Source organism: Urocampus carinirostris, chromosome 6, assembly GCF_059441175.1.
Source record: "Urocampus carinirostris isolate Australia breed hairy pipefish chromosome 6, RoL_Ucar_1.0, whole genome shotgun sequence".
In the NCBI taxonomy this organism is placed as follows: Eukaryota; Metazoa; Chordata; class Actinopteri; order Syngnathiformes; family Syngnathidae; genus Urocampus; species Urocampus carinirostris.
Window position 1 is genome coordinate 19,974,348 of NC_142354.1, and position 18,626 is coordinate 19,992,973.

An 18,626-nucleotide genomic window follows, 5' to 3' on the forward strand; every position below is an offset into this window, starting at 1 on the left:
AAGCTAGGTTTCCTTTGAATATAAATTGTCCTCTACGAATTTATTTTGAAATGACAACTTTTTTCAAGGTTTTACTTTATATTTTCATTAACACACACTTTTTAAGTGAAAGGCAAGTCTCTGTGGCGCAATCGGTCAGCGCGTTCGGTTGTTAACTGAAAGGTTGGTGGTTCAACCCCACCCAGGGACGATTGGTTGGTGAAGCTAGGTTTCCTGTGAACATAATTTGTTCAGTAGGATTTTACCTTGAAATGACAACTATTTTCAAGGTGTTACTTTATATTTTCATTAACACACACTTTTTTAGTGGAAGCCAAGTCTCTGTGGCGCAATCGGTCAGCGCGTTCGGCTGTTAACTGAAAGGTTGGTGGTTCAACCCCACCCAGGGACGATTGGTTGGTGAAGCTAGGTTTCCTTTGTAGATCATTTGTTCTGTATGATTTTACCTTGAAATGAAGACTATTTTCAAGATATTACTTTATATTTTCATTAACACACACTTTTTAAGTGAAAGGCAAGTCTCTGTGGCGCAATCGGTCAGCGCGTTCGGCTGTTAACTGAAAGGTTGGTGGTTCAACCCCACCCAGGGACGATTGGTTGGTGAAGCTAGGTTTCCTGTGAACATAATTTGTTCTGTAGGATTTTACCTTGAAATGACAACTATTTTCAAGGTGTTACTTTATATTTGCATTAACAAACACTTTTTTAGTGGAAGCCAAGTCTCTGTGGCGCAATCGGTCAGCGCGTTCGGCTGTTAACTGAAAGGTTGGTGGTTCAACCCCACCCAGGGACGATTGGTTGGTGAAGCTAGGTTTCCTTTGTAGATCATTTGTTCTGTAGGATTTTACCTTGAAATGAAGACTATTTTCAAGATGTTACTTTATATTTTCATTAACACACACTTCTTTGGTGGAAGCCAAGTCTCTGTGGCGCAATCGGTCAGCGCGTTCGGCTGTTAACTGAAAGGTTGGTTGTTCAACCCCACCCAGGGACGATTGGTTGGTGAAGTTAGGTTTCCTGTGAACATAATTTTTTCTGTAGGTTTTTACCTTGAAATGACAACTATTTTCAAGGTGTTACTTTATATTTGCATTAACACACACTTTTTTAGTGGAAGCCAAGTCTCTGTGGCGCAATCGGTCAGTGCGTTCGGCTGTTAACTGAAAGGTTGGTGGTTCAACCCCACCCAGGGACGATTGGTTGGTGAAGCTAGGTTTCCTTTGTAGATCATTTGTTCTGTAGGATTTCACCTTGAAATGAAGACTATTTTCAAGATGTTACTTTATATTTTCATTAACACACACTTTTTTAGTGAAAGCCAAGTCTCTGTGGCGCAATCGGTCAGCGCGTTCGGCTGTTAACTGAAAGGTTGGTGGTTCAACCCCACCCAGGGACGATTGGTTGGTGAAGCTAGGTTTACTTTGTAGATCATTAGTTCTGTAGGATTTCACCTTGAAATGAAGACTATTTTCAAGATGTTACTTTATATTTTCATTAACACACACTTTTTTAGTGAAAGCCAAGTCTCTGTGGCGCAATCGGTCAGCGTGTTCGGCTGTTAACTGAAAGGTTGGTGGTTCAACCCCACCCAGGGACGATTGGTTGGTGAAGCTAGGTTTCCTGTGAACATAATTTGTTCTGTAGGATTTTACCTTGAAATGACAACTATTTTCATGGTGTTACTTTATATTTGCATTAACACACACTTTTTTAGTGACAGCCAAATCTCTGTGGCGCAATCGGTCAGCGCGTTCGGCTGTTAACTGAAAGGTTCGTGGTTCAACCCCACCCAGGGACGATTGGTTGGTGAAGCTAGGTTTCCTGTGAACATAATCTGTTCTGTAGGATTTTACCTTGAAATGACAACTATTTTCAAGGTGTTACTTTATATTTGCATTAACACACACTTTTTTAGTGGAAGCCAAGTCTCTGTGGCGCAATCGGTCAGCGCGTTCGGCTGTTAACTGAAAGGTTGGTGGTTCAACCCCACCCAGGGACGATTGGTTGGTGAAGCTAGGTTTCCTTTGTAGATCATTTGTTCTGTATGATTTTACCTTGAAATGAAGACTATTTTCAAGATGTTACTTTATATTTTCATTAACACACACTTCTTTAGTGAACGCCAAGTCTCTGTGGCGCAATCGGTCAGCGCGTTCGGCTGTTAACTGAAAGGTTGGTTGTACAACCCCACCCAGGGACGATTGGTTGGTGAAGCTAGGTTTCCTGTGAACATAATTTGTTCTGTAGGATTTTACCTTGAAATGACAACTATTTTCAAGGTGTTACTTTATATTTGCATTAACACACACTTTTTTAGTGGAAGCCAAGTCTCTGTGGCGCAATCGGTCAGCGCGTTCGGCTGTTAACTGAAAGGTTGGTGGTTCAACCCCACCCAGGGACGATTGGTTGGTGAAGCTAGGTTTCCTATTTAGATCATTTGTTCTGTAGGATTTCACCTTGAAATGAAGACTATTTTCAAGATGTTACTTTATATTTTCATTAACACACACGTTTTTAGTGAAAGCCAAGTCTCTGTGGCGCAATCGGTCAGCGCGTTCGGCTGTTAACTGAAAGGTTGGTGGTTCAACCCCACCCAGGGACGATTGGTTGGTGAAGCTAGGTTTCCTTTGTAGATCATTTGTTCTGTATGATTTTACCTTGAAATGAAGACTATTTTCAAGATGTTACTTTATATTTTCATTAACACACACTTCTTTAGTGAACGCCAAGTCTCTGTGGCGCAATCGGTCAGCGCGTTCGGCTGTTAACTGAAAGGTTGGTTGTTCAACCCCACCCAGGGACGATTGGTTGGTGAAGCTAGGTTTCCTGTGAACATAATTTGTTCTGTAGGATTTTACCTTGAAATGACAACTATTTTCATGGTGTTACTTTATATTTGCATTAACACACACTTTTTTAGTGACAGCCAAATCTCTGTGGCGCAATCGGTCAGCGCGTTCGGCTGTTAACTGAAAGGTTCGTGGTTCAACCCCACCCAGGGACGATTGGTTGGTGAAGCTAGGTTTCCTTTGAACATAATCTGTTCTGTAGGATTTTACCTTGAAATGACAACTATTTTCAAGGTGTTACTTTATATTTGCATTAACACACACTTTTTTAGTGGAAGCCAAGTCTCTGTGGCGCAATCGGTCAGCGCGTTCGGCTGTTAACTGAAAGGTTGGTGGTTCAACCCCACCCAGGGACGATTGGTTGGTGAAGCTAGGTTTCCTTTGTAGATCATTTGTTCTGTATGATTTTACCTTGAAATGAAGACTATTTTCAAGATGTTACTTTATATTTTCATTAACACACACTTCTTTAGTGAACGCCAAGTCTCTGTGGCGCAATCAGTCAGCGCGTTCGGCTGTTAACTGAAAGGTTGGTGGTTCAACCCCACCCAGGGACGATTGGTTGGTGAAGCTAGGTTTCCTGTGAACATAATTTGTTCTGTAGGATTTTACCTTGAAATGACAACTATTTTCATGGTGTTACTTTATATTTGCATTAACACACACTTTTTTAGTGACAGCCAAGTCTCTGTGGCGCAATCGGTCAGCGCGTTCGGCTGTTAACTGAAAGGTTGGTGGTTCAACCCCACCCAGGGACGATTGGTTGGTGAAGCTAGGTTTCCTTTGTAGATCATTTGTTCTGTATGATTTTACCTTGAAATGAAGACTATTTTCAAGATGTTACTTTATATTTTCATTAACACACACTTCTTTAGTGAACGCCAAGTCTCTCTGGCGCAATCGGTCAGCGCGTTCGGCTGTTAACTGAAAGGTTGGTTGTTCAACCCCACCCAGGGACGATTGGTTGGTGAAGCTAGGTTTCCTGTGAACATAATTTGTTCTGTAGGATTTTACCTGGAAATGACAACTATTTTCAAGGTGTTACTTTATATTTGCATTAACACACACTTTTTTAGTGGAAGCCAAGTCTTTGTGGCGCAATCGGTCAGCGCGTTCGGCTGTTAACTGAAAGGTTGGTGGTTCAACCCCACCCAGGGACGATTGGTTGGTGAAGCTAGGTTTCCTTTTTAGATCATTTGTTCTGTAGGATTTCACCTTGAAATGAAGACTATTTTCAAGATGTTACTTTATATTTTCATTAACACACACGTTTTTAGTGAAAGCCAAGTCTCTGTGGCGCAATCGGTCAGCGCGTTCGGCTGTTAACTGAAAGGTTGGTGGTTCAACCCCACCCAGGGACGATTGGTTGGTGAAGCTAGGTTTCCTTTGTAGATCATTTGTTCTGTATGATTTTACCTTGAAATGAAGACTATTTTCAAGATGTTACTTTATATTTTCATTAACACACACTTCTTTAGTGAACGCCAAGTCTCTGTGGCGCAATCGGTCAGCGCGTTCGGCTGTTAACTGAAAGGTTGGTTGTTCAACCCCACCCAGGGACGATTGGTTGGTGAAGCTAGGTTTCCTGTGAACTCAATTTGCTCTGTAGGATTTTACCTTGAAATGACAACTATTTTCAAGGTGTTACTTTATATTTGCATTAACACACACTTTTTTAGTGGAAGCCAAGTCTCTGTGGCGCAATCGGTCAGTGCTTTCGGCTGTTAACTGAAAGGTTGGTGGTTCAACCCCACCCAGGGACGATTGGTTGGTGAAGCTAGGTTTCCTTTGTAGATCATTTGTTGTGTAGGATTTTACCTTGAAATGAAGACTATTTTCAAGATATTACTTTATATTTTCATTAACACACACTTTTTAAGTGACAGGCAAGTCTCTGTGGCGCAATCGGTCAGCGCGTTCGGCTGTTAACTGAAAGGTTGGTGGTTCAACCCCACCCAGGGACGATTGGTTGGTGAAGCTAGGTTTCCTTTGTAGATCATTTGTTGTGTAGGATTTTACCTTGAAATGAAGACTATTTTCAAGATATTACTTTATATTTTCATTAACACACACTTTTTAAGGGAAAGGCAAGTCTCTGTGGCGCAATCGGTCAGCGCGTTCGGCTGTTAACTGAAAGGTTGGTGGTTCAACCCCACCCAGGGACGATTGGTTGGTGAAGTTAGGTTTCCTGTGAACATAATTTGTTCTGAAGGATTTTACCTTGAAATGATAACTATTTTCATGGTGTAACTTTATATTTGCATTAACACACACTTTTTTAGTGGAAGGCAAGTCTCTGTGGCGCAATCGGTCAGTGCTTTCGGCTGTTAACTGAAAGGTTGGTGGTTCAACCCCACCCAGGGACGATTGGTTGGTGAAGCTAGGTTTCCTTTGTAGATCATTTGTTGTGTAGGATTTTACCTTGAAATGAAGACTATTTTCAAGATATTACTTTATATTTTCATTAACACACACTTTTTAAGTGACAGGCAAGTCTCTGTGGCGCAATCGGTCAGCGCGTTCGGCTGTTAACTGAAAGGTTGGTGGTTCAACCCCACCCAGGGACGATTGGTTGGTGAAGCTAGGTTTCCTTTGTAGATCATTTGTTGTGTAGGATTTTACCTTGAAATGAAGACTATTTTCAAGATATTACTTTATATTTTCATTAACACACACTTTTTAAGGGAAAGGCAAGTCTCTGTGGCGCAATCGGTCAGCGCGTTCGGCTGTTAACTGAAAGGTTGGTGGTTCAACCCCACCCAGGGACGATTGGTTGGTGAAGTTAGGTTTCCTGTGAACATAATTTGTTCTGAAGGATTTTACCTTGAAATGATAACTATTTTCATGGTGTAACTTTATATTTGCATTAACACACACTTTTTTAGTGGAAGGCAAGTCTCTGTGGCGCAATCGGTTAGCGCGTTCGGCTGTTAACTGAAAGGTTGGTGGTTCAACCCCACCCAGGGACGATTGGTTGATGAATTTAGGTTTTCTTTTGTATATCATTTGTTCCGGAGGACTGAACCTTACATTGTTAAATATTTGTAAGGTGTAACTTTATATTTTCAGTAAAACACACTTTTTAAGTAAAAATCAAGTCTCTGTGGCGCAATCGGTCAGCGTATTCGGGTGTTAACTGAAAGGTTGGTGGTTCAAACCCACCCAAGGACGATTCATTGGGGAAGCTAGGTTTCCTTTGAATATAATTTGTTCTGTAGGATTTTACCTTGAAATGACAACTATTTTCAAGGTGTTACTTTATATTTTCAGTAAAACACACTTTTTAAGTAAGATTTAAATCTCTGTGGCGCAATCAGTCGCGCGTTAGGCTGTTAATTGAAATGTTGGTGGTTCAACCCCACCCAAGGACGATTGGTTGGTGAAGCTCGGTTTCCTTTGAACATAATTTATTCTGTATGATTTTACTTTGAAATGACAACTATTTTCAAGGTGTTACTTTATATTTGCATTAACACACACTTTATTAGTGGAAGCCAAGTCTCTGTGGCGCAATCGGTCAGCGCGTTCGGCTGTTAACTGAAAGGTTGGTGGTTCAACCCCACCCAGGGACGATTGGTTGGTGAAGCTAGTTTTCCTTTGTAGATCATTTGTTCTGTATGATTTTACCTTGAAATGAAGACTATTTTGAAGATGTTACTTTATATTTTCATTAACACACACTTTTTAAGTGAAAGGCAAGTCCCTGTGGCGCAATCGGTCAGCGCGTATGACTGTTAAATGAAAGGTTGGTCGTTCAACCCCACCCAGGGACGATTGGTTGGTGAAGCTAGGTTTCCTTTGAATATAAATTGTCCTCTACGAATTTATTTTGAAATGACAACTTTTTTCAAGGTTTTACTTTTTATTTTCATTAACACACACTTTTTAAGTGAAAGGCAAGTCTCTGTGGCGCAATCGGTCAGCGCGTTCGGCTGTTAACTGAAAGGTTGGTGGTTCAACCCCACCCAGGGACGATTGGTTGGTGAAGCTAGGTTTCCTGTGAACATAATTTGTTCTGTAGGATTTTACCTTGAAATGACAACTATTTTCAAGGTGTTACTTTATATTTGCATTAACAAACACTTTTTAAGTGAAAGGCAAGTCTCTGTGGCGCAATCGGTCAGCGCGTTCGGCTGTTAACTGAAAGGTTGGTGGTTCAACCCCACCCAGGGACGATTGGTTGGTGAAGCTAGGTTTCCTGTGAACATAATTTGTTCTGTAGGATTTTACCTTGAAATGACAACTATTTTCAAGGTGTTACTTTATATTTGCATTAACACACACTTTTTTAGTGGAAGCCAAGTCTCTTTGGCGCAATCGGTCAGCGCGTTTGGCTGTTAACTGAAAGGTTGGTGGTTCAACCCCACCCAGGGACGATTGGTTGGTGAAGCTAGGTTTCCTTTGTAGATCATTTGTTCTGTATGATTTTACCTTGAAATGAAGACTATTTTCAAGATATTACTTTATATTTTCATTAACACACACTTTTTAAGTGAAAGGCAAGTCTCTGTGGCGCAATCGGTCAGCGCGTTCGGCAGTTAATTGAAAGGTTGGTGGTTCATCCCCACCCAGGGACGATTGGTTGGTGAAGCTAGGTTTCCTTTAAATATAATTTGTCCTCTCAATTTTATTTTGAAATGACAACTATTTCCAAGGTGTTACTTTATATTTTCATTAACAGACACTTTTTTAGTGAAGGGCAAGTCTCTGTGGCGCAATCGGTCAGCGCGTTCGGCTGTTAACTGAAAGGTTGGTGGTTCAACCCCACCCAGAGACGATTGGTTGGTGAAGCTAGGTTTCCTGTGAACATAATTTGTTCTGTAGGATTTTACCTTGAAATGACAACTATTTTCAAGGTGTTACTTTATATTTGCATTAACAAACACTTTTTAAGTGAAAGGCAAGTCTCTGTGGCGCAATCGGTCAGCGCGTTCGGCTGTTAACTGAAAGGTTGGTGGTTCAACCCCACCCAGGGACGATTGGTTGGTGAAGCTAGGTTTCCTGTGAACATAATTTGTTCTGTAGGATTTTACCTTGAAATGACAACTATTTTCAAGGTGTTACTTTATATTTGCATTAACACACACTTTTTTAGTGGAAGCCAAGTCTCTTTGGCGCAATCGGTCAGCGCGTTTGGCTGTTAACTGAAAGGTTGGTGGTTCAACCCCACCCAGGGACGATTGGTTGGTGAAGCTAGGTTTCCTTTGTAGATCATTTGTTCTGTATGATTTTACCTTGAAATGAAGACTATTTTCAAGATATTACTTTATATTTTCATTAACACACACTTTTTAAGTGAAAGGCAAGTCTCTGTGGCGCAATCGGTCAGCGCGTTCGGCAGTTAATTGAAAGGTTGGTGGTTCATCCCCACCCAGGGACGATTGGTTGGTGAAGCTAGGTTTCCTTTAAATATAATTTGTCCTCTCAATTTTATTTTGAAATGACAACTATTTCCAAGGTGTTACTTTATATTTTCATTAACAGACACTTTTTTAGTGAAGGGCAAGTCTCTGTGGCGCAATCGGTCAGCGCGTTCGGCTGTTAACTGAAAGGTTGGTGGTTCAACCCCACCCAGAGACGATTGGTTGGTGAAGCTAGGTTTCCTGTGAACATAATTTGTTCTGTAGGATTTTACCTTGAAATGACAACTATTTTCAAGGTGTTACTTTATATTTGCATTAACAAACACTTTTTAAGTGAAAGGCAAGTCTCTGTGGCGCAATCGGTCAGCGCGTTCGGCTGTTAACTGAAAGGTTGGTGGTTCAACCCCACCCAGGGACGATTGGTTGGTGAAGCTAGGTTTCCTGTGAACATAATTTGTTCTGTAGGATTTTACCTTGAAATGACAACTATTTTCAAGGTGTTACTTTATATTTGCATTAACACACACTTTTTTAGTGGAAGCCAAGTCTCTTTGGCGCAATCGGTCAGCGCGTTTGGCTGTTAACTGAAAGGTTGGTGGTTCAACCCCACCCAGGGACGATTGGTTGGTGAAGCTAGGTTTCCTTTGTAGATCATTTGTTCTGTATGATTTTACCTTGAAATGAAGACTATTTTCAAGATATTACTTTATATTTTCATTAACACACACTTTTTAAGTGAAAGGCAAGTCTCTGTGGCGCAATCGGTCAGCGCGTTCGGCTGTTAACTGAAAGGTTGGTGGTTCAACCCCACCCAGGGACGATTGGTTGGTGAAGCTAGGTTTCCTGTGATCATAATTTGTTCTGTAGGATTTTACCTTGAAATGACAACTATTTTCAAGGTGTTACTTTATATTTGCATTAACAAACACTTTTTTAGTGGAAGCCAAGTCTCTGTGGCGCAATCGGTCAGCGCGTTCGGCTGTTAACTGAAAGGTTGGTGGTTCAACCCCACCCAGGGACGATTGGTTGGTGAAGCTAGGTTTCCTTTGTAGATCATTTGTTCTGTACGATTTTACCTTGAAATGAAGACTATTTTCAAGATGTTACTTTATATTTTCATTAACACACACTTCTTTGGTGAAAGCCAAGTCTCTGTGGAGCAATCGGTCAGCGCGTTCGGCTGTTAACTGAAAGGTTGGTGGTTCAACCCCACCCAGGGACGATTGGTTGGTGAAGCTAGGTTTCCTGTGAACATAATTTGTTCTGTAGGATTTTACCTTGAAATGATAACTATTTTCAAGGTGTTACTTTAGATTTGCATTAACACACACTTTTTTAGTGGAAGGCAAGTCTCTGTGGCGCAATCGGTTAGCGCGTTCGGCTGTTAACTGAAAGGTTGGTGGTTCAACCCCACCCAGGGACGATTGGTTGGTGAAGCTAGGTTTCCTGTGAACATAATTTGCTCTGTAGGATTTTACCTTGAAATGACAACTATTTTCAAGGTGTTACTTTATATTTGCATTAACACACACTTTTTTAGTGGAAGCCTAGTCTCTGTGGCGCAATCGGTCAGCGCGTTCGGCTGTTAACTGAAAGGTTGGTGGTTCAACCCCACCCAGGGACGATTGGTTGGTGAAGCTAGGTTTCCTGTGAACATAATTTGTTCTGTAGGATTTTACCTTGAAATGACAACTATTTTCAAGGTGTTACTTTATATTTGCATTAACACACACTTTTTTAGTTGAAGCTAAGTCTCTGTGGCGCAATCGGTCAGCGCGTTCAGCTGTTAACTGAAAGGTTGGTGGTTCAACCCCACCCAGGGACGATTGGTTGGTGAAGCTAGGTTTCCTTTGTAGATCATTTGTTCTGTATGATTTTACCTTGAAATGAAGACTATTTTCAAGATATTACTTTATATTTTAATTAACACACACTTTTTAAGTGAAAGGCAAGTCTCTGTGGCACAATCGGTCAGCGCGTTCGACTGTTAAATGAAAGGTTGGTCGTTCAACCCCACCCAGGGACGATTGGTTGGTGAAGCTAGGTTTCCTTTGAATATAATTTGTCCTCTACGAATTTATTTTGAAATGACAACTTTTTTCAAGGTTTTACTTTATATTTTCATTAACACACTCTTTAAGTGAAAGGCAAGTCTCTGTGGCGCAATCGGTCAGCGCGTTCGGCTGTTAACTGAAAGGTTGATGGTTCAACCCCACCCAGGGACGATTGGTTGGTGAAGCTAGGTGTCCTGTGAACATAATTTGTTCTGTAGGATTTTACCTTGAAATGACAACTATTTTCAAGGTGTTACTTTATATTTGCATTAACACACACTTTTTTAGTGGGAGCCAAGTCTCTGTGGCGCAATCGGTCAGCGCGTTCGGCTGTTAACTGAAAGGTTGGTGGTTCAACCCCACCCAGGGACGATTGGTTGGTGAAGCTAGGTTTCCTTTGTAGATCATTTGTTCTGTATGATTTTACCTTGAAATGAAGACTATTTTCAAGATGTTACTTTATATTTGCATTAACACACACCTAGTAAATTCGGATCACCTATGCCTATCCCTTACCCCCTCATACACCCCCATCCGAAGGAAAACAAAACCTGTAACGAGGACAATACAAACGTGGCCTGAGGAAGCCCTCTCCAAGCTGCAGGACTGTTTTGATCAAACTTGCTGGGAGGTATTTGAACTGCACGGATGAAGTCACAGCATATAAAAAAATCAAAAACTACCCAAATCAAAAACCCTGGATGTCCAGCGAGGTGCGCACCCTCCTCAAACACCGCAACACCGCCTTCAGGTCTGGAGACAAGGCTCTTTACGGGGTGGCCAGGGCTGACCTGAAGAGAGGCATCAAGGAAGCAAAAGCAGCCTACACAAGGAGGATCGAGCACCTCTTCGCTGGAAATTACCCGAGGAGGATGTGGCAGGGCCTCCAACACATCACAAACTTCAGAGGCCACAACCTGGCAACTGTTGAGGCTGAGGCTTCACTAGCTGAGGACCTTAATCAGTTCTTCGCTCGCTTTGAAGCTGTTAGGCCACAAACAGCCACATCACACCCACCAACAACCAGCAGCAACTCCCTCACATTTCAGGAGCACGAAGTTAGGCGTGCGCTGAATACCATAAACCCCAGGAAGGCAACTGGCCCGGATGGAGTACCAGGGAGGGTACTCAGGGACTGTTCCAATCCGCTGGCTGGGGTCTTCACCACCATCTTCAACCGGTCCCTGTCACAGGCGACCGTCCCACCTTGCCTCAAAACCTCCACCATCATTCCCATCCCCAAAAAGTCAGCAGTGGAAAGCCTCAACGACTACAGGCCTGTAGCTCTTACGCCTGTGGTCATGAAGTGCTTCGAGAGGTTAGTGTCCCGGCACATCAAAAACTCCCTGCCACTCACACTGGACCCCCACCAGTTTGCCTACAGGGCAAACCGCTCCACTGACGACGCCATAAACACAGCACTTCACACCGTGCTGAAACACCTGGATCACCGGGGGAGCTACGTCAGAATGCTCTTCCTGGACTTCAGCTCAGCCTTCAACACCATTATCCCGGAGATCCTGGTGGAGAAACTTGCACACCTAGGACTCTCTCCCTCCATCTGCCACTGGATAATGGACTTCCTCTCCAACCGCCCACAGTCGGTGAAACTCGGTACCCATGTCTCTCCCACCCTAACACTGAACACTGGCTCCCCCCAAGGTTGTGCACTGAGCCCCCTGCTTTTCACCCTCTACAGCTCCGACTGCTCACCGACCCACCCCACAAACACTATCATTAAGTTCGCTGACGATACCACCTTGATCGGCCTCATCTCTGAAGGGGACGAGGCGGCATACAGTGATGAGGTTGAGTCACTTTCAACGTGGTGTTCGGAAAACCACCTCATATTGAACACCACAAAAACAAAAGAACTGATTCTGGATTTCAGAAGGAATGGCAGGAATCCAGCACCACTCATCATAAAAGGAGACTGTGTAGAGAGAGTCCACTCGTTCAAATTCCTGGGCGTGCACATCTCCGACGACCTCTCCTGGTCTGCAAACACCAGAGCGGTGGTAGGGAAGGCCCAGTAGCGACTGCACTTCCTGAGATTGCTCAGGAAAAATAACCTAAAACAGCAGCTGCAGGTGTCCTTCTACAAAGCCACAGTGGAGAGCATCCTAACATACTGCATCACGGTGTGGTATGCTGGGTGCACAGCAGCAGACAGGAAAAAGCTCCAGAGGATCATCAAAACAGCCCAGAGAATCGTCGGCTGCTCTCTGCCCAGTCTGGAGGACATTGCCTGCTCTCGCTACCTCAGCAGAGCAGAAAACATCATCAAGGACTTTTCTCACCCCGGCCACCATCTCTTCGACCTGCTGCCTTCCGGCAAGCGCTACAGGTCACACAAAGCAAAAACGAACAGACTCAGACAGTTTCTTCCCCACAGCCATTACCACCCTAAACAGACACCGCACAAAAAACTGAAAACTGTTGCAAAAAAACTACCTCACACGTATGTAAAATGGTACTCACGTACATGCTTTCTGCACTATGTTTGTTCACTGCTCAAACAGACACCGCACAAAAAAACAAAACAAAAAAAACTGAAAACTCGTGCCAACACTACCTCATACGAATATAATGTTACTCATGTCTTGTTCTTGCACATGTCGACTGCACTACGTTTAATGCTCAAATTGCACAATGTCTGACCATTTCCTGTTTTATGCTGACTATTTTTGCACTATGATGACTTTGCACCAAATGCAATATTGCACAACCGTTACGATACCAACGTTATCACGACAACCCTGTATGTAACATCCCACATGCCGACATTTCTTGTGTAAATACCATGTAAATTATAACTATAGCCTTATCCCCCTTGTCTTATAACATTATCTTCTCTGTTCCTTTATCTTCTTGCTCATACCTCACTATGAATGTGTAAAACTGGAGTGTCATGCCCAATTTCGTTGTCACAATATGTTAGCCCATTTGTAACAATGACAATAAAGGTATATTCTATTCTATTCTATTCTATTCTATTCTATTCTATTCAACCCCACCCAGGGACAATTGGTTGGTGAAACTAGGTTTCCTTTGTAGATCATTTGTTCTGTATGATTTGAAATTAAAATTTCTACTTTTTTCAAGGTTTTACTTTATATTTTCAGTAAAACACACTTCTTTAGAGAAAGGCAAGTCTCTGGCGCAATCGGTCAGTGCGTTCTGCTGTTAACAGAAAGGTTGGTAGTTCAACCCCACCCAGCGACGATTGGTTGGGGTAGCTAGGTTTAAGAGGAAGGTAAGTCTCCGTGGCGCAATTGGTTAGCGCATTCGGCTTTCAAATGAAAGGTTGTTGGTTCAACCCTACCCAGGGACGATTGGCTGGTGAAGCTAGGTTTCCTTTGTATATCATTTTTGCTGTATGATTTTACCTTAAAATTACAACTATTTTCAAGGTGTTATTTTATATTTTCATTAACACACACTTTTTAAGTAAGATTCAAGTCTCTGTGGCGCAATCGGTCAGCGCGTTCGGCTGTTAACTGAAAGGTTGGTGGTTCAACCCCACCCAGGGACGATTGGTTGAGGTAGCTAGGTTTCCTTTGAATATTATTTGTTATTTAGGATTTTACCTTGAAATGACAACTATTTCCAAGGTGTTACTTTATATTTTCAGTAAAACACACTTTTTAAGTAAGCTTTAAGTCTCTGTGGCGCAATCGGTCAGCGTGTTTGGCTGTTGACTGAAAGGTTGGTTGTTCAACCCCACCCAGGGACGATTGGCTGGTGAAGCTAGGTTTCATTTGTATATAATTTGTTCTGTATGATTTTACGTTAAAATGTTAACTATTTTCAAGGTGTTACTTTATATTTTCATTAACACACACTTTTTTAGTGAAAAGCAAGTCTCTGTGGCGCAATTGGTCAGCGTGTTCCCCTGGTAACTGAAAGGTTGGTGGTTCAACTCCACCCAGGGAAGACTGGTTGGTGAAGCTAGGTTTCCGTTGAATATAATTTCTTTTGTAGTATTTTACCTTGAAATGACAACTATTTTTAAGGTGTTACTTTATATTTTCATTTAAACACACTTTTTAAGTAAAAGCCAAGTCACTGTGGCGCTATAGTTCAACACGTTCGGCTGTTAACTGAAAGGTTGGTGGTTCAACCCTGCCCAGGGACGATTGGCTGGTCAAGCTCGGTTTCCTTTGTATATCATTTGTTCTGTATGATTTTACCTTAAAATTACAACTTTGGCCAAGGTGTTACTTTATATTTTCAGTAAAACACACTTTTTGAGTGAAAGGGAAGTCTCTGTGGCGCAAACGGTCAGCGCATTCGGCTGTTAACTGAAAGGTTGGTGGTTCAACCCCACCCAGCGACGATTGGTTGGTGAAGCTAGGTTTCCTTTGTATATAATTTGATCTGTATGATATTACCTTGAAATGACAACTATTTTCAAGATATTACTTTATATTTTAATTAACACACACTTTTTTTAGTGAAAGGCAAGTCTCTGTGGCGCAATCGGTCAGCGCGTTCGGCTGTTAACTGAAAGGTTGGTGGTTCAATCCCACACAGGGATGATTGGTTGGTGAAGCTAGGTTTCCTTTGAATATAATTAGTCCTCTCACTTTTATTTTGAAATGACTACTATTTTCAAGGTGTTACTTTATATCTGCATTAACACACACTTTTTTAGTGAAAGGCAAGACTCTGTGGCGCAAACGGTCAGCGCATTCGCCTGTTAACTGAAAGATTGGTGGTTCAACTCCACCCAGGGAAGACTGGTTGGTGAAGCTAGGTTTCCGTTGAATATAATATGTTTTGTAGGATTTTACCTTAAAATTACAACTATTTTCAAGGTCTCATCTCATCTCATCCGCCGTACCGCTTATTCTCATTAGGGTCGCGGGGGGGCTAGAGCCCATCCCAGCTATCTCCGGGCAGTGGGCAGGGGACACCCTGAACTGTTTGCCAGCCAGTCGCAGGGCACACAGGGACAGACAACTCATTCGCTCATTCACACCTAGGGACAATTTGGACCGGCCAATTCACCTGAAATGCATGTTTTTGGAACGTGGGAGGAAACTGGAGTGCCCGGAGGAAACCCACGCAAGCACGGGGAGAACATACAAACTCGGCATAGGAAGTCTGGAGCTGGATTTGAACCCATGACAGGTTCCCATGACATGCACTGTGCCGCACAAGCGCTAACCACTGCGCTGCCGTGCTGCCCTATTTTCAAGGTGTTATTTTATATTTTCATTAACACACACTTTTTAAGTAAGATTCAAGTCTTTCTGGCGCATTCGGTCAGCGCGTTCGGCTGTTAACTGAAAGGTTGGTGGTTCAACCCTACCCAGGGACGATTGGTTGATGAAGCTAGGTTTCCTTTGAATATAATTTGTCCTGTACGATTTTATTATGAAATGACAACTATTTTCAAGGTGTTACTTTATGTTTTCTTTTAAACACACTTTTTAAGCGAAAGGTAAGTCTTTCTGGCGCATTCGGTCAGCGCGTTTGGCTGTTAACTGAAAGGTTGGTGGTGCAACCCCACCCAGGGACGATTGGTTGGTGAAGCTAGGTTTCCTTTGAATATAATTTGTTCTGTAGGATTTTACCTTGAAATGACAATTATTTTCAAGGTGTTACTTTATATTTTCAGTAAAACACACTATTTAAGAGGAAGGTAAGTCTCCGTGGCGCAATTGGTTAGTGCATTCGGCTGTCAAATGAAAGGTTGTTGGTTCAACCCTACCCAGGGACGATTGGCTGGTGAAGCTAGGTTTCCTTTGTATATCATTTTTGCTGTATGATTTTACCTTAAAATAACAACTATTTTCAAGGTGTTATTTTATATTTTCATTAACACACACTTTTTAAGTAAGATTCAAGTCTCTGTGGCGCAATCGGTCAGCGCGTTCGGCTGTTAACTGAAAGGTTGGTGGTTCAACCCCACCCAGGGACGAGTGGTTGGAGTAGCTAGGTTTCCTTTGAATATAATTTGTTATTTAGGATTTTACCTTGAAATGACAACTATTTCCAAGGTGTTACTTTATATTTTCAGTAAAACACACTTTTTAAGTAAGCTTTAAGTCTCTGTGGCGCAATCGGTCAGCGCGTTCGACTGTTAAATGAAAGGTTGGTCGTTCAACCCCACCCAGGGACGATTGGCTGGTGAAGCTAGGTTTCATTTGTATATAATTTGTTCTGTATGATTTTACGTTAAAATGGTAACTATTTTCAAGGTGTTACTTTATATTTTCATTAACACACACTTTTTTAGTGAAAAGCAAGTCTCTGTGGCGCAATCGGTCAGCGTGTTCGGCTGGTAACTGAAAGGTTGGTGGTTCAACTCCACCCAGGGAAGACTGGTTGGTGAAGCTAGGTTTCCATTGAATATAATTTCTTTTGTAGGATTTTACCTTGAAATGACAACTATTTTTAAGGTGTTACTTTATATTTTCATTTAAACACACTTTTTAAGTGAAAGCCAAGTCACTGTGGCGCTATAGTTCAACACGTTCGGCTGTTAACTGAAAGGTTGGTGGTTCAACCCTGCCCAGGGACGATTGGCTGGTCAAGCTCGGTTTCCTTTGTATATCATTTGTTCTGTATGATTTTACCTTAAAATTACAACTTTGGTCAAGGTGTTACTTTATATTTTCAGTAAAACATACTTTTTAAGTATGATTCAAGTCTCTGTGGCGCAATCGGTCAGCGCGCTCGGCTGTTAAATGCAATGTTGGTGGTTCAATCCCACCCAGGGACGATTGGTCGATGAGTCTAGGTTTCCTTTGTATGTCCTTTGCTCTGTAGGACTGAACCTTATATTGATAACTATTTCTAAGGTGTTATTTTATATTTTCAGTAAAACACACTTTTTGAGCAAAAGGCAAGTCTTTGTGGTGCATTTATTGATGTCATTTTTATTTTGAGAATTCGAAACAACAAAACGTAATGGGGGCAGCACGGCGGCGCAGTGGTTAGCGCTTGTGCGGCACAGTTCATGTCATGGGAACCTGTCGTGGGTTCAAATCCAGCTCCAGACTTTCTGTGCGGAGTTTGTATGTTCTCCCCGTGCTTGCGTGGGTTTCCTCCGGGCACTCCGGTTTCCTCCCACATTCCAAAAACATACATTTCAGGTGAATTGGCCGGTCCAAATTGTCCCTAGGTGTGAATGAGCGAATGAGTTGTCTGTCCCTGTGTGCCCTGCGATTGGCTGGCAACCAGTTCAGGGTGTCCCCTGCCCACTGCCCGATGATTGCTGGGATGGGCTCTAGCCCCCCGCGACCCTACTGAGGATAAGCGGTACGGCTAATGAGATGAGATGAGAAAACGTAATGGATCCTCCATAGCGCGCCCCTGATTTGGACAACGAAAAGAGTGAAATAAAACGCACTTATATAAAAATAAAGAATCAAATGAATAAAGTTTCTGTTTGATTTATGTGTTGTAGAGTATTCCATGTTTGGTAAGAAATCCATTTTGCAATGTTAGAAAATGATCAAACAACATCAAAACATGTAAAATTAATTATAAAATCATTTTGGTTATCCGATTGTTCTCATATGTACTTACCAATAAATATACATGCAAACATCTTTATGTACACGCTATAAATAATCTTAAATTAGTTTAATCAAGTTGGTGTTAAAGCCTCTCAAATTAAAGTATTATAAGTGCCTTTTTAAACCATCTTCTTGTCTTAGCTTTCAGGTAACATGCCCGATGTTAGGTCAGTGTGATCCGTGTCTTAGATCAAGTGTATAAGCCATTAAAACAATAATACATTATGCAATTTTTTTCTCATCTCTTGGTGACCTTGAGAGACTTCCCTATCCATGAAAATATTGTGTTTTTCTATTCCTGTTGTTCCTTCATGGACGGCATATTATATATCCATATTTTTACCAGGCTGGAATAAAAAGCCTTATTGGCCGCTTGTGGCCCTCAGGCTGTAGTTTGCCCACCCCTCACTTAAAGGATAAGAAAAACATCAGCTAGTTATAATTAGTAATATTCATTTCTAAATATTATGATTTTGTTTTTCAAAGTTTATTGACTACATTAGTTTACAGCAAATTATGAAAAATGAATTTTATTTAAAGAAAATTACAACCCAAAAAAAAAGCATCTCTCATTTCTTTATTGACAATGTTGATTGCTTCCTGGTTATGATTGGTATATTAGTGCCATCTGGTGTACACTTGCATAAGTAGTAGGTTTCATGTGAGGTTACTTTTGAAAATGCGTCTCCTTTCGGTGATGTTCATCATTTTGAAGTCAAAATGTGTGACCAACAGGAATCGTGCAGAATGGATCCAAGAAGAAAACCTTTTTAGGGGAGGTAAAGTTTTTGGAGATTTGGCAGAGAAAGAAGTGGGCGTTTGAGGTGG

The 18,626-nt window shown here is 41.9% G+C and overlaps 37 non-coding genes across 37 annotated transcripts; all 37 read left to right on the forward strand.

Annotated features, from left to right (window-relative positions):
- The first annotated feature begins 116 nt into the window (after positions 1-116).
- Positions 117-190, forward strand: trnan-guu (transfer RNA asparagine (anticodon GUU)). Its single transcript has one exon. It is a non-coding gene; the product is annotated as a tRNA-Asn (tRNA).
- A 127-nt stretch (positions 191-317) lies between these two features.
- Positions 318-391, forward strand: trnan-guu (transfer RNA asparagine (anticodon GUU)). Its single transcript has one exon. It is a non-coding gene; the product is annotated as a tRNA-Asn (tRNA).
- Positions 392-518: 127 nt separating this feature from the next.
- Positions 519-592, forward strand: trnan-guu (transfer RNA asparagine (anticodon GUU)). The gene has a single exon. It is a non-coding gene; the product is annotated as a tRNA-Asn (tRNA).
- A 127-nt stretch (positions 593-719) lies between these two features.
- Positions 720-793, forward strand: trnan-guu (transfer RNA asparagine (anticodon GUU)). The gene has a single exon. It is a non-coding gene; the product is annotated as a tRNA-Asn (tRNA).
- A 328-nt stretch (positions 794-1,121) lies between these two features.
- Positions 1,122-1,195, forward strand: trnan-guu (transfer RNA asparagine (anticodon GUU)). The gene has a single exon. It is a non-coding gene; the product is annotated as a tRNA-Asn (tRNA).
- Positions 1,196-1,322: 127 nt separating this feature from the next.
- Positions 1,323-1,396, forward strand: trnan-guu (transfer RNA asparagine (anticodon GUU)). Its single transcript has one exon. It is a non-coding gene; the product is annotated as a tRNA-Asn (tRNA).
- Positions 1,397-1,523: 127 nt separating this feature from the next.
- On the forward strand, positions 1,524-1,597 carry trnan-guu (transfer RNA asparagine (anticodon GUU)). Its single transcript has one exon. It is a non-coding gene; the product is annotated as a tRNA-Asn (tRNA).
- Positions 1,598-1,925: 328 nt separating this feature from the next.
- trnan-guu (transfer RNA asparagine (anticodon GUU)) lies at positions 1,926-1,999 on the forward strand. The gene has a single exon. It is a non-coding gene; the product is annotated as a tRNA-Asn (tRNA).
- A 328-nt stretch (positions 2,000-2,327) lies between these two features.
- trnan-guu (transfer RNA asparagine (anticodon GUU)) lies at positions 2,328-2,401 on the forward strand. The gene has a single exon. It is a non-coding gene; the product is annotated as a tRNA-Asn (tRNA).
- Positions 2,402-2,528: 127 nt separating this feature from the next.
- trnan-guu (transfer RNA asparagine (anticodon GUU)) lies at positions 2,529-2,602 on the forward strand. Its single transcript has one exon. It is a non-coding gene; the product is annotated as a tRNA-Asn (tRNA).
- Positions 2,603-3,131: 529 nt separating this feature from the next.
- Positions 3,132-3,205, forward strand: trnan-guu (transfer RNA asparagine (anticodon GUU)). Its single transcript has one exon. It is a non-coding gene; the product is annotated as a tRNA-Asn (tRNA).
- Positions 3,206-3,332: 127 nt separating this feature from the next.
- trnan-guu (transfer RNA asparagine (anticodon GUU)) lies at positions 3,333-3,406 on the forward strand. Its single transcript has one exon. It is a non-coding gene; the product is annotated as a tRNA-Asn (tRNA).
- A 127-nt stretch (positions 3,407-3,533) lies between these two features.
- Positions 3,534-3,607, forward strand: trnan-guu (transfer RNA asparagine (anticodon GUU)). Its single transcript has one exon. It is a non-coding gene; the product is annotated as a tRNA-Asn (tRNA).
- A 328-nt stretch (positions 3,608-3,935) lies between these two features.
- trnan-guu (transfer RNA asparagine (anticodon GUU)) lies at positions 3,936-4,009 on the forward strand. The gene has a single exon. It is a non-coding gene; the product is annotated as a tRNA-Asn (tRNA).
- Positions 4,010-4,136: 127 nt separating this feature from the next.
- Positions 4,137-4,210, forward strand: trnan-guu (transfer RNA asparagine (anticodon GUU)). The gene has a single exon. It is a non-coding gene; the product is annotated as a tRNA-Asn (tRNA).
- Positions 4,211-4,739: 529 nt separating this feature from the next.
- trnan-guu (transfer RNA asparagine (anticodon GUU)) lies at positions 4,740-4,813 on the forward strand. The gene has a single exon. It is a non-coding gene; the product is annotated as a tRNA-Asn (tRNA).
- A 127-nt stretch (positions 4,814-4,940) lies between these two features.
- trnan-guu (transfer RNA asparagine (anticodon GUU)) lies at positions 4,941-5,014 on the forward strand. Its single transcript has one exon. It is a non-coding gene; the product is annotated as a tRNA-Asn (tRNA).
- A 328-nt stretch (positions 5,015-5,342) lies between these two features.
- Positions 5,343-5,416, forward strand: trnan-guu (transfer RNA asparagine (anticodon GUU)). The gene has a single exon. It is a non-coding gene; the product is annotated as a tRNA-Asn (tRNA).
- A 127-nt stretch (positions 5,417-5,543) lies between these two features.
- Positions 5,544-5,617, forward strand: trnan-guu (transfer RNA asparagine (anticodon GUU)). The gene has a single exon. It is a non-coding gene; the product is annotated as a tRNA-Asn (tRNA).
- Positions 5,618-5,744: 127 nt separating this feature from the next.
- Positions 5,745-5,818, forward strand: trnan-guu (transfer RNA asparagine (anticodon GUU)). The gene has a single exon. It is a non-coding gene; the product is annotated as a tRNA-Asn (tRNA).
- Positions 5,819-6,347: 529 nt separating this feature from the next.
- trnan-guu (transfer RNA asparagine (anticodon GUU)) lies at positions 6,348-6,421 on the forward strand. The gene has a single exon. It is a non-coding gene; the product is annotated as a tRNA-Asn (tRNA).
- Positions 6,422-6,749: 328 nt separating this feature from the next.
- Positions 6,750-6,823, forward strand: trnan-guu (transfer RNA asparagine (anticodon GUU)). The gene has a single exon. It is a non-coding gene; the product is annotated as a tRNA-Asn (tRNA).
- A 127-nt stretch (positions 6,824-6,950) lies between these two features.
- On the forward strand, positions 6,951-7,024 carry trnan-guu (transfer RNA asparagine (anticodon GUU)). The gene has a single exon. It is a non-coding gene; the product is annotated as a tRNA-Asn (tRNA).
- Positions 7,025-7,552: 528 nt separating this feature from the next.
- On the forward strand, positions 7,553-7,626 carry trnan-guu (transfer RNA asparagine (anticodon GUU)). Its single transcript has one exon. It is a non-coding gene; the product is annotated as a tRNA-Asn (tRNA).
- A 127-nt stretch (positions 7,627-7,753) lies between these two features.
- On the forward strand, positions 7,754-7,827 carry trnan-guu (transfer RNA asparagine (anticodon GUU)). The gene has a single exon. It is a non-coding gene; the product is annotated as a tRNA-Asn (tRNA).
- A 528-nt stretch (positions 7,828-8,355) lies between these two features.
- Positions 8,356-8,429, forward strand: trnan-guu (transfer RNA asparagine (anticodon GUU)). The gene has a single exon. It is a non-coding gene; the product is annotated as a tRNA-Asn (tRNA).
- A 127-nt stretch (positions 8,430-8,556) lies between these two features.
- Positions 8,557-8,630, forward strand: trnan-guu (transfer RNA asparagine (anticodon GUU)). The gene has a single exon. It is a non-coding gene; the product is annotated as a tRNA-Asn (tRNA).
- Positions 8,631-8,958: 328 nt separating this feature from the next.
- Positions 8,959-9,032, forward strand: trnan-guu (transfer RNA asparagine (anticodon GUU)). The gene has a single exon. It is a non-coding gene; the product is annotated as a tRNA-Asn (tRNA).
- A 127-nt stretch (positions 9,033-9,159) lies between these two features.
- trnan-guu (transfer RNA asparagine (anticodon GUU)) lies at positions 9,160-9,233 on the forward strand. The gene has a single exon. It is a non-coding gene; the product is annotated as a tRNA-Asn (tRNA).
- Positions 9,234-9,561: 328 nt separating this feature from the next.
- On the forward strand, positions 9,562-9,635 carry trnan-guu (transfer RNA asparagine (anticodon GUU)). The gene has a single exon. It is a non-coding gene; the product is annotated as a tRNA-Asn (tRNA).
- A 127-nt stretch (positions 9,636-9,762) lies between these two features.
- On the forward strand, positions 9,763-9,836 carry trnan-guu (transfer RNA asparagine (anticodon GUU)). Its single transcript has one exon. It is a non-coding gene; the product is annotated as a tRNA-Asn (tRNA).
- Positions 9,837-9,963: 127 nt separating this feature from the next.
- Positions 9,964-10,037, forward strand: trnan-guu (transfer RNA asparagine (anticodon GUU)). Its single transcript has one exon. It is a non-coding gene; the product is annotated as a tRNA-Asn (tRNA).
- Positions 10,038-10,363: 326 nt separating this feature from the next.
- On the forward strand, positions 10,364-10,437 carry trnan-guu (transfer RNA asparagine (anticodon GUU)). The gene has a single exon. It is a non-coding gene; the product is annotated as a tRNA-Asn (tRNA).
- Positions 10,438-10,564: 127 nt separating this feature from the next.
- Positions 10,565-10,638, forward strand: trnan-guu (transfer RNA asparagine (anticodon GUU)). Its single transcript has one exon. It is a non-coding gene; the product is annotated as a tRNA-Asn (tRNA).
- A 3,089-nt stretch (positions 10,639-13,727) lies between these two features.
- Positions 13,728-13,801, forward strand: trnan-guu (transfer RNA asparagine (anticodon GUU)). Its single transcript has one exon. It is a non-coding gene; the product is annotated as a tRNA-Asn (tRNA).
- Positions 13,802-16,121: 2,320 nt separating this feature from the next.
- Positions 16,122-16,195, forward strand: trnan-guu (transfer RNA asparagine (anticodon GUU)). The gene has a single exon. It is a non-coding gene; the product is annotated as a tRNA-Asn (tRNA).
- Positions 16,196-16,523: 328 nt separating this feature from the next.
- On the forward strand, positions 16,524-16,597 carry trnat-ggu (transfer RNA threonine (anticodon GGU)). Its single transcript has one exon. It is a non-coding gene; the product is annotated as a tRNA-Thr (tRNA).
- The last annotated feature ends 2,029 nt before the right edge of the window (positions 16,598-18,626 follow it).